We start from the raw sequence: 12,361 nt of genomic DNA on the forward strand, positions 1-12,361 counted from the left end.
GAATCAGCTCAATGGGCTCATCCTTTAGATGGGAGAAAATTGAATTAGAATTCTTCATTTTGATAGGGAAAATAGGTCCATTTTATTTTCAGGATGTCATATAGGAAAAACTTATGTGAGCTTTAATGACCTAAAATTATTTTTTTTCTTCTTGTGTGAACCGTATTTTTAAAAAAAACAATTTTCATGTGTTTAAATTAAAGCTTGGCGATGAATGATTAATGAAAAATATTTTTTTTAGTTTTTAGGGATAATCCGGAGTTTATAAAATAAATGAATTTTTTATTTAAAAATACTATTTTTTAAAGAAAGGTTTGGTATAAGGTATAATCAATGATAATAAGGTGTTTTATGTCCCAGAATTAAGGAATATTTTTCTAAGTGCGGGACAGCTACAGGAGAAGGGGCTTGCAATTCCCATACAACATGGAAAATGTAAGTTTTACCATCCACGGAAAGGATTAATCATGGTAAATGCAACGTCATTAGACTTGGTGTTTATTTTTCCTGCTCACAAACTTCTAAAATAATAAATTTGTTTTTCTAAGCATTCATATATTTTAACATTCAAGAATTATAAGTCATGTTGATAAATAAATCATTTTACATATAAAATGCTTTGCATCGATCATGGAGAATGATTGGATGCAAACCCAACACTATGTGACAAAAGTATGTAATTCTTTACCTCCAATTTTATCTAAAGGTCAAAGGTTAGTCGAAATAAATAATTTTTATGAGCTTTTGCGTTTTGATCAGTATTAGAGTGTTCAGCACATTTTATCTATTGTTATAAAACTTCGCATGCCTATACCTAAGAAGGTTAACCTGATGAATTATCAACTCGTGTCTCTTAGGCTCAAACTAGGTTTCATTTTAAATCAAATAAAGTGTTTAGCTCGTAAAATTCAATCGATCCTAATAAGTTAATTCATGAATTGGTTGTTTTAGTCAAAACTAAGACTCGATTTAATTTTTTTTCAATTTTAAATTTTAGAATACAAATATTTTAAATGATGTTGTTATGAAAGAATTCATGTTTACTTATGTAATTCATGACTCGGGACTATCAGAAACATCAAAAAAAAGTGCTATTTTACAATTTCAAATGGGACTATAAAAACACTTAGAATATGTTTAGTAGTGTGGTAGTGATTGTTTTTCAAATAATTTTTCGTGCGAAATACATGTCAATGATTTTTTTTATTTTAAAAAATTATTTTTAACATCAATATATCAAAACGATCCAAAATATATAAACTATATTAAATTTTAACAAAAAAAAAAATTAATTTTATAGGAACGTGGTAGAACACTTCCTTAGTAGTGATGGCCCAAAAGGATCCATCACTCCCTGCTTGAATAATATATATATATATATAAAATGAAAAATAGCATCCATATGATGCGCTTCTATGAAAGAAAAGTTGCGATGGTGAGATGTGTTGCCACGAAATTGCCGACTTATTTCTACAAATGATTTCAATCATTCTTGCTTGAGTAGAAGCAAACATCTTGTTTGCTAACATCTCATAGTCAAAAAACCTAATATTATGCTGGCAATTCAGCATCATATGTCTACTTCATGTACTCAGCCATCCTTCTACGAAGGTGGATCATGTTATTGCTTTCATATTGTACCTAGCACTTTGACTAATTAAATGCCTCTTGTAGTTGAGTATTTTATCTGTTTAAGAATGTGGTAATTGTTATTTTTTAAAGTATTTTTTATTTAAAAATATATTAAAATAATTTTTATTTTTTAAAAATACTTTTAATATGTACACATCAAAATAATTAAGATCATTTTGCTCGGAATAAAAAATTAATCTGGCCTATTAATTGTGTTGCATGGCCTAACAAGTGGGTTTTAGATATAACTGTAATCATATGATTAAAGAAAATTGAAAACCATATCTAATAATTAACTAACAGATATAGAATTTGAATAACCATAGCTATGATTGTGGATTATCAATTATCGATTCATATTTATTTCGTTGAGCATTAAATGAATTAATTATTATTTATAATTAATGGTGTAATTGTATTTTTTTATATTTAATCTAAAAAATAAAAAATATTTTTTAATTTGATTATCCTTGGAATCATAACCGTAACCGAAACACGTTATCATTATTTTTAATGTAAAAAGGCTTAATCATTCAGTTGAATTCATGTCTTTTTTAAGAAAATAAAATACCAGTTTTATTAATACTATATAAAATACAAATAAGTCGCTATTTTCATATATTTGGATAAATTACTTATGTTTGGAAAAGTAATCGACAAATAAAATCATCTGAAATTCTCAAATCTAAATTGTCTATATAGAAAATGATTACATATCATGTGTGTAGTATTTTTAAATTGAAAGAATGAGTCACACTACGGGTTCTTTTATTAAAATACTTGAAAATATTTATTAATATCAATTTCTTTGCACTAGGCTATGAGGGTGTGTTTTGAAATGCAGTATAAACTACATTTTATTAGATTATTTTTTTTATTAAAAATAAATTTTTTTATATGTTTTAGATTATTTTGATGTGTTAATTTTAAAAATAAATTTTAAAAAAAAAAAATATTATTTTAATACATTTCAATACAAAAAATACTTTAAAAAGCATTCGTAGTTACATTTTCAAACAGGCATTAACAACAACTACTAAGCCTTCATTCAAATAAATAAAAACAGTGACAAGGATCTAAATACAAATTCTAGATCCATGTACAGAATAAATAAATAAATAAATAACTAAATAATCTAAAAATATAACTAGGAAAAAGTAAAAAAATGGTTTTGGTAAAAACCTCTTATCGATAATAGCTAGATGACCACTATAGAAATAATAAAAAAAAATAAAATAAAAAGGTTTTTCAGTTTTTGAAAAAGACCTTTTTAACATCCTAACCATGTGATTAGTTGGATTCGTATGATTAGTCATGAGTGTTGGTTACCATTAACATCCTTAAAGTTGAAAAAAGGTTTTGTAATAATTTGATGAGCATCCAAGTCAGAAAGTCGCATCTACTATTTATATGATAGAGTATTTTATATTTCTTATAGTAGTTTAATCTATTACGTAAGATAAATCTATATTAAAAACAAAACATAATATTTTTTTATTTTACAGAACGTCCGTAATATTTAACCACACACAAGTTTATTTCCCTGTCTCCTTTTAAACTCGTGCTGAAAATGATAACTAGGAAAGCACGAACGCACTCTCTCCCCTGAGGTCCAACCAATTTTGTGTGGATTGACACTTTATAAAAATGGGACATGTGCATGTTGGATTATTGGCGAACCAGAGTATTTTAAATAAAAGGGAAAATTAATTAATAATTATTATATTATGTAGATATGTGTTAAAAATAATTTGAAACAAATATACTAATTTATATAAAGTAAAATTAAATTAAAAATACTTTTAAAATGAGAAAACTTACATTATAATTATTCTCTTTAAGTTTTCATGATAATAAAATTCAATTCAGTTACATAATAATTATAAAACTTTCATATAAAATTCATAATAAAATACACGTTAATTCATCAAAACTCCTTTCACACCCCATTATCATGTAGCATGCTATACATAATGCATGGATATGGATAAGCATTGACAGTTTAAATTTATCATGATAAATCATTTTTTAAAACAAAAAAAAAATAGTTTTTTTCTTTTCTTTTTGAAGAAAAAACCAACCTTTAATTCCAATAATTGAAATGTTTACTCACTGACAATAATTGAAATGTTTGTTTGTTCATCTCATGAAAAAAATTTAATTCCATACTGTAACCAATTCAATTAGAAATGATATAACATTTAATTAATTCAAAACAATCAAATCAATACATATCATTAAAAAACAATCAAAAACTTTAAGGGGGCAATTGCCCCCTAAATCTTCTATGTGGCTCTGACACTATGTTGGACCACGAAAGGAATTTTAAGGAAATGAAGGGCTCTTATTGTTTTTTTTTTTTAAAAAAAAAAACCTATTTCTAGTGTTTTCTGTAAATATAATTATGAAATTTGATATGAGAATTAACTTGATAAAAAATCTGAATCATTAAATTACTAGGAAAATCTATGATTTATCGGATCATGTGTTTAAAAGATACACCGCGTGCCTCACCTCTTTAAAAACATAAAATTCATGTTTTTTATGGTTGCGCTTGTTTTATCTTAATTATAATTTTTAAAATAGTTGGTCAATCAATATAAATCACTTTTTATACATGAATCTAGCTATAAACCATCTTTTAAACAATAGAAAAAAACTAAAATTCATAGCTTTTTAAAATTTTATTTTTTCAATCCGCAAACTCTAAAGCTACCGCCAAAAAGACATTTGGGATTGTTTGGCATTGAATTTCAACTTGTTTTTCGTTAAAATTTAATTTTTTTTTACCTCAAATTATATTTTTAATATTTTTGAATTATTTTGATGTGCTTGATATCATAAATAAATTTTTAAAAAAATTAATATATTTTCTAATAAAAAGTACTTTGAAAAACAATTATAATCATAACCACACTCTCGAACACCCTCTTAAATAGTTTTTGAAAAATCAAGTTATCAAAAAAAAAATATTTATATATTTTTTATTATTTTAATATGATGATATTACAAATAATTTTTTTAAAAATCAATATAATTGCCAACAATTTAAATGCATGCATGGCCCCCTTGAAAAGACTGCAAAGATCCACTGAATCCGGCCTGAGAGAATCCTATATATATATATATATATATATATATATCATCAATTTCCACGTCATGAATACATTATGTTAACTGGGAATTTCTTACGCTGGCTTGCAATCCTCTTTGAAAAAGCAAGCAACTATGCATGCCTGGCCTGGCCTGGCCTAGCCTAGCCACAAATCTAGTTTAATCCTTCCTCTTTGTTCCTTTCCAAGGGCCATGATTTTGCATCTTGACTTGGTGTGGACGTAGGTTTTCCCTATGCCTGCGCCAATGAATGAGGAGCACGCCTCACATTGAAAAAACTAATTTCAATAAGGATTAAGAAGTTTTTTTTATATGTATTATTAAGTAGCTATCATGAGGACGAGGAATAGCCGAGTAGCTATCAAGTTTGGTATTTACAAGTAATTGAATATCTGTGAATAATTTTGGATTTTCATAATTAATTTTACAAAATTTAAAAACTAATTACATGAAAGAAATGTTTGGGATTTTAATTGAAAAAAATACTTTAAAAAATAATTTTGTGGCAATCTAAAAAGGTATAAAATCATATAATTTTTTGATTTATTAGAGCCCATCTTATTATAGAGTTCCATTTATATTTATAATATTATTATTTTTTCTTTTTTATGCTCGTATATAGTTGGAAATCAAGGATTAAAACAAAAAAAATATTAAAAAAATTAAATCAAACTTACATTTCATGGATGTCTTAATGCCTGATTATTTATGTGTTTCAAAACATTTTTTAAAAAAATTTAATTTTTTTTTATTTTTTAATTAATTTTAAATTAATATATTTTTAATGTTTTCAAATCATTTTGATGCATTAATATTAAAAATAATTTTTAAAAAAATAAAAAAATATTATTAATATATATTTTAATATAAAAAATATTTTAAAAACAACCATATTTACACTTATTAATAAGAGTTTAGTAGATACCATATTTCAGTAGGTATTGGGTTTGTTTGACGTGGAATGTCATTACAGAGCAGCTGTAGAATTTTAAATTTAATCCAAACTTGTTGCGCGTCTTTTTCTTCCTTGCTTATTCATCTACCACCTCGTCGTCATCAACGACAAAAGGAAAAAATATTGTTAAGAATCATACATGTGGCAGTCCGTCACCACTCATTAGTCCTTGATTTGCTTCCTTTGTAGTCTCAGATTCGAGCCCTGGATTGCTTATATAATGGCCACTAGAAGCTTATATGGTCGTTAACTTCAGGGCTAGTGGGATTAGTCAAGGTGCGCGCAAGTTGACCCGGACACCCACGTTAAACTAAAAAAAAAAAAGAACAAGAAAGACAAACTATCTAGAAGTTGGTTCAATAATAATAATTCAAAATTAAAGAATTTATTTTTATTGTGATATTAGGTTTGTGATATGTGATTATTAATATAATAATTATTAAAAATTTATATAGTTGTTAATTTTAGAGCCTGTAAAATTAATTGAGGTACACGTAAATTGAGCCGAAATCTCATATTAATAATAATAATAAAAAAAAAAAACAAGAAAGACAACATTGTTACATGCTACCAAGAGTAGCTCAGTATTAGTATATAGTAGCTTGATTTAAGGATAGTAATTAATCACATTATAATGGACTAGTATTTATTAATGCCATGATTAATATCCTAAGCTTATATGGTTGTCTTAATTTGTTTGACATCTTTTGCCTCCTTTTCTGAGCTTTTCCAACATCATTGATCGTAGCCGTGCAAGAAATTAATACTATCACTAATTAATGTCCGCTAATCTCAACATCATCTCCGGTTATCTTAATTATTGCGATTACATTATCATGACTGCTTTCATAAGTTTATTACTGTACTGAGATTCTTACTAGGAGATATCTAAAACTAAACTCATATGTAGGACAATAATAGCGGATTTATTTATTTTTGTATTTTTTTAAAAAATTAAAATTAAAATTAATTTTTTTTTAATTAATGTTTTTTTTAATTTTTTCGGATGATTTTGATGTATTAATATAAAAAAAATTAAAAAAATTAAAAATTTATTTTGATATATTTCCGAGTAAAAAACACTTTGAAAATCAACTAATATCACATTCAACACCAAACAGAATCATAATAGCTTATATTTTTTTCAGCATTGCGTTATGGTGTAGTTAGAGTTGCTTTTAAATCAACCGCAACTTAAAAAAATTGTTTGGATTTTAGTGTTTCAACTAGTTTTCATCTCAAAATCATATCAATCATTTCTAGTTATCTTAATTGATTGTGATTATATTGATGGTATTTAAAAGTGCTATGATAGTTATTTTTAAAAAAAATATTTTTTGTTTTGTAATATATTAAAATAATATTTTTATTTTAAAAAAAATAATTTTGGCATTGGCAAAAAATTAATATAAAGCAAGGAAAAAAATAATAAAATTTTAAATTTTTTTTCAAAAATATTTTTAAAATACAGAGATAAAGAAATTTATTATTATAATTACTTTGCAAGTCTATCAAAGCACTGAGGTTCTCATGTCACGGAATAACTACAGAAAATCTAAAATTAAACTTGTACCGAGAGCGATGAGTTTGGAACACGACAACAAGCAAAACCAAGATGGCTTTGCGAACCAGGACCAATAATTGAGTCTTAGGTTATACATTAACGTGTGGTTCTTTTATGGGTTTAAATTTCAAAATCACTATCTATGAAAAAGAATTTAAATATAAAATTAAGATGTATTGTTAAGACAGCTCGGATAAGAAAAATATAGTTTTATTGAATTTTTTTTTAAGTAAAATAAAATATGTCCCTGCCTGTCGATCTCTACTACATCATTTATGTTAATATCTTTTTGTCCCTATCGTAATTACATTTTGATTGGATTTAAGTATTTTTTAAAATTAAAAAAATATTATTTTAATAAAAAAAACAACAATCATATTTTCAAATAACCCCTGACAAATTTCAAGCAAGATTCAATTGTAACACTTGGGTCTTCGCATTGGATGGAAAAAGTTTTTTTTTTAAAGTGTTTTATTTATATTAGCACATTAAAATAATAAAAATATTAATTTAAAACTAAAAAAATAAAATTTTTAAAAACACAATTAAACTAAAATACCAAACAATCTCAAACCCCCCTCTTTGACTATTCTTTTGAGTATACCCCCACGAACAAAGATCCAAAAACTGCGTGGTGCTTCATTTCCCACCGCAATCAAAGCCGACTACTACGTTTGAGATCGTGGTTTAAATGAAATTAGTTAAAATTTATTTTTTTTAATTTAAAATTTATTATTTTAATGTATTAATATAAAAAATAAATTATTATTTTAATATACTTTTAAATAAAAAACACTAAATAGAACGACTACCAGCATAATTCCAAACACAAAATAATTTAACTCCTGCAAATCAATAACGGCTCCGTTTATTTGCTGGAAAATAGTTTCCTTTTGGAAAGTGAATTCCGGAAAAGTGAATTCCGATAAAATATTTTCCGATATTTGGTAGTATAATGGAAAATAAGCTGGAAAACACTTTCCAGTGTTTGGTTATGTCATGGAAAATGAGCTGGAAAATAACTTATTAATATTTTATTTTTCTCAAGTTTATTAAAATAATGAGGAACAAATCTTACAAATTAAAAAGTTGAATGAGAATGAAATTGAAAAAAAAAAATATAATTTCATAAATTATCTCAAATAAAATAAATAATAATCAAAATAATAAAGATTAAATCTATTTTTTTTAAATGAAAGATGAATAAATTAAAATAATAATAATCAACATTTCATAAATTATTTCAAATAAAATAAGTAACAATGAAAAGAATGAGGACCAAATTTGATAGATAAAAAATTTCAATAAAAATATGATAAGAAAAAAGCAAATAGCAATTATAAAAATAAGGACCAAAGTTAATATAACAATGAAATTTTAAAAATGAAATTGAAAAAATAAATATTCAAAACAAAATATATATAGCAATCAAAAGTTTGAGGATCAAATTTGATATAATCAGGAAATAATGACATTTTTAAATTTTTCATAACTTCCGGAAAGTGTTTTCCCCCAAAATTTTTCAGGAAAACACTTTCTTGAAAACCAAGCCAAATTTTCCTTTTACTGGAAAGTGTTTTTCATTGACCAACTTTTTTACTGGCAAACAAACACAAGAAAGTTTGGAAAGTGATTTTCCTGGAAATCACTTTCCGGAAAACAAACACAACTAAAAGGAAAACACTTTCTGAAAACCAAGTCAAATTTTTTCTTTGACAAAATTAACTAGAAAGTATTTTTCCGTTAACTAGAAAATGTTTTCTGTTGACCAACTTTTCTAATAACAAATAAACACAAAAAAATTTAAAAAATAATTTTTCAAAAATTACTTTTCGAAAAACAAACATGGCATAAAGCTTCTCATTCATCCCGTAAGCAGTCATCTGTGAATCCTTTATTTACTGTGTTAGCCCCCACCTCACGTGGCTGTGATGAATGTGCGATGCTTTTTGTCAAATCCTCGAGCACTCCAAAAACTTTGGGCAAGTTAATAATTGTCGTAAATCTTGCATTTACTACCTCGTACCATTTCAGTATTGTAAACTCACATATACTCCACAAATTGTGGTATAATGTAAAACATTTTTGGATTCTCCACTTTCTTATTTTACAATTAACACCTACATAATGCTTGAACTCACGCAAAAGCCCTGATCTCATCTTTATTATTGATCTTTTTTAACCTTAGCACTCTCACTGAGCATCTACTATCTTGACCTTACAACTAAAAACATCTACAACTACATTTAATTAATATTATTTTATATGAAGATTGAATAAAAAAATTTAAATTGCTGATGAAAAGTTATGAGCTGATTAATTTTATATTAGAGCTCTTAATTTAATTACTGGATTGGGATGAAATTTTGTATGAAATCTATTAATATGTTTTTTAAATGACTGCAATTTCTGCCCCCATATGCTGGCTGTGCCATGGGAGAATATTTCCGTGATAATTAATGGAATGCACGCATTAATAACCTATGATGATCTTGAAAGAGTTCTGTCTCTAGATAGATTTGTCCATAAATTACATTTGTAGAAATGTAATCCAATACGTCTCGAGCTTGTGTTTCACGTACTAGTAAAGCAGCGGAAGGGAAACAAAAGCTATTTATTCTCTAGAATCTTGAGATAAAATTGCTTCCTCTTTTTTTAGACTGAAAAGTCCGGCAGAGGGAGCATGCATGATGCATGCATGCATCTATCTATCTATCTATCTATCTATCTATCTATATATATATATATATATATATATATATATATATAGCCCGGTAATGAATAGCATTTATAAAGCAAGAGGAGAGGGTGGAGTTCAATTTTTGGATCTTGAATCTGTTAGCTAAACATAGTGAAAGCTTAAAGCATCGTTTGAGAACATGTGTAAATCGTGTTTCATAAAAAATTAATATTTTTTTTACTAAAAAATAAATTTTTATATGTTTTTGGATTGTTTTGATGCGCTGATTTCAAAAATAATTTTTAAAATATATAAAAAAAATAATATTTTTAATGTATTTTGACATAAAAAACACTTTAAAAATCAACCACAATTACACTATAATATCACAACTAAACCTCTGTTATAGCTCACTCCAATATCATAGATTGGATAGATTTTGTGATGTTGAAATTAGAATTCAATCAAAGTTTGTTGTGTTGGCTTGGTTCAATCAGATTTATTTTTATCAATAAATCAATTCAATACAAAAACTTAAATTTAATTGAGATTTTAAAATAAAATTTATATTATTTTTTAATACACGCATTTGAATTATAGTTTTTAAAACTTAAAATTTATGGAGATCTATGTTACTTTGTATTTAATTTTTATCAAATGAATAATAATGATGAGATTTAAATTTATAATTATTTGGTTATTAAAGTTATGGTATTATATTAAAAAAATAAATTAAATCTAAAAAGTTAAATTATTATATGAGATAATAAAATATAATTTATATAAGATAACAGTATATCTAATTATCTTGTGTTTGGATGGCTGTGTGCGAGAGAAAATTATTGCACAAGTAAAAGTCTAAAAGCTTATGTGAAGAGTTTAATTACAAGTCAATCGTGCAGGTGTTAGAATTTGTTTTAATAAAATATGGTTGATGGATATAATGTTAAATTTAAAGTGAGTTCTGTTTATTTTTAAAGTTAAAAATTTGTTGGATATTGTTCTCTAATAAAAAATTCACTAGTATAGAATATTAATACGATTAAAAAAAATTATAAATAAATAAAATATTAATTTTAAAATTTTTAATTGATATATTTTTGTAAAACTCAATTTTTTTTTATATCATGTAAAAAAATAGAAAATTTCTTAGTCTATATAATAAAATAAATAAATAGTTAGAAATAAGTCTTTGATAGAATAGTATAAGTTTAAATCACGAGTGCGGTTCGTGTAGCTCAGCCTCGATATAAATATTTTTTTATAAACATGGATATGTTTGGGAATATGATTGTGATTATTTTTTATACCGAAATGCATTAAAATAATGATATTTTATTTTAAAAAAATTATTTTTGAGATCAACATATCAAAACGATCAAAAACATTAAAAATAATTAACTTTTCACAAAATTTTTTAGATTTTTTTTTTAAAATACAGATTAGCATGTGTTTTCAAATGCTATTAATCTGGGTTAATAAAAAAGCCAGCATATCTTCCCACGTTTCTTGCAACTTAATTACTAGGGTTAGCATTACAAGTATTAATACATATTTTTTTATGATAATAAATTTTATTTTATATTTTATATCATTTTAACGTGTTAATATAATAATATATTTTAAAATATAAAAAATATATTATTTTAAATAAAAAATATTTTAAAAAGTAATTATTATATAATATCAAAAACCTGAAAAGCCAGGCCCAAATATTGAAAATACCCTGCCTGTTCTAATAAAGTGAGAGCAAGTAAGGACAAAGAGAAACCAGAAAAAGAAACTAAACCCCCTCCCCTTCCTTCCTCGTCTGAACTTTGAATTGAATTCAACTTTGAAATCGAAGGGAACAGAGAAAAAGGAGCAAAGCAAAAGCGCGTGAGTGCTGTCAGAACTTATGCATTACGTGATTTGCATTGCATGACTCTCGCCGGCGGGCCATGCATTGAATCATCATTACATGTTCCTAATGCTAGTCTCTCACGTACAGCACCAGGCCGTTACTCGCCCGCACTGGGTCTTCTTGTTCAAATCCTATCCCCAGTCACACTACAACTTTGTTTGTTTACCTAGGAAAGATTAAAGAAAAGAAAGACAGGGCCCACGTTATTGTTTGCATTAGTCTTTGTTTCGAGGCTGTTTGGTATTGTTACATTTTAACTCGCGTTTAAATACATTTTAAGAAATGTTTTCCGTCAAAAACAAAATATCTAATTAATAATTTTTAGTATTTTTTTTTAGTGATTTTAATATATAAATATTAAAAATAAAAAATATTTTAATATATTTTCAAGCGATTTGAAGAACACTTTAAGTCACAATATAAAAAAATACAGTGTTTGAGAGTGTCGTAATGATTGTTTTTCAAATGTTTTTTATATCAAAATATATTAAAATATATATTTTTTATTTTTTA

Source organism: Populus alba, chromosome 4 (assembly GCF_005239225.2).
Source record: "Populus alba chromosome 4, ASM523922v2, whole genome shotgun sequence".
In the NCBI taxonomy this organism is placed as follows: Eukaryota; Viridiplantae; Streptophyta; class Magnoliopsida; order Malpighiales; family Salicaceae; genus Populus; species Populus alba.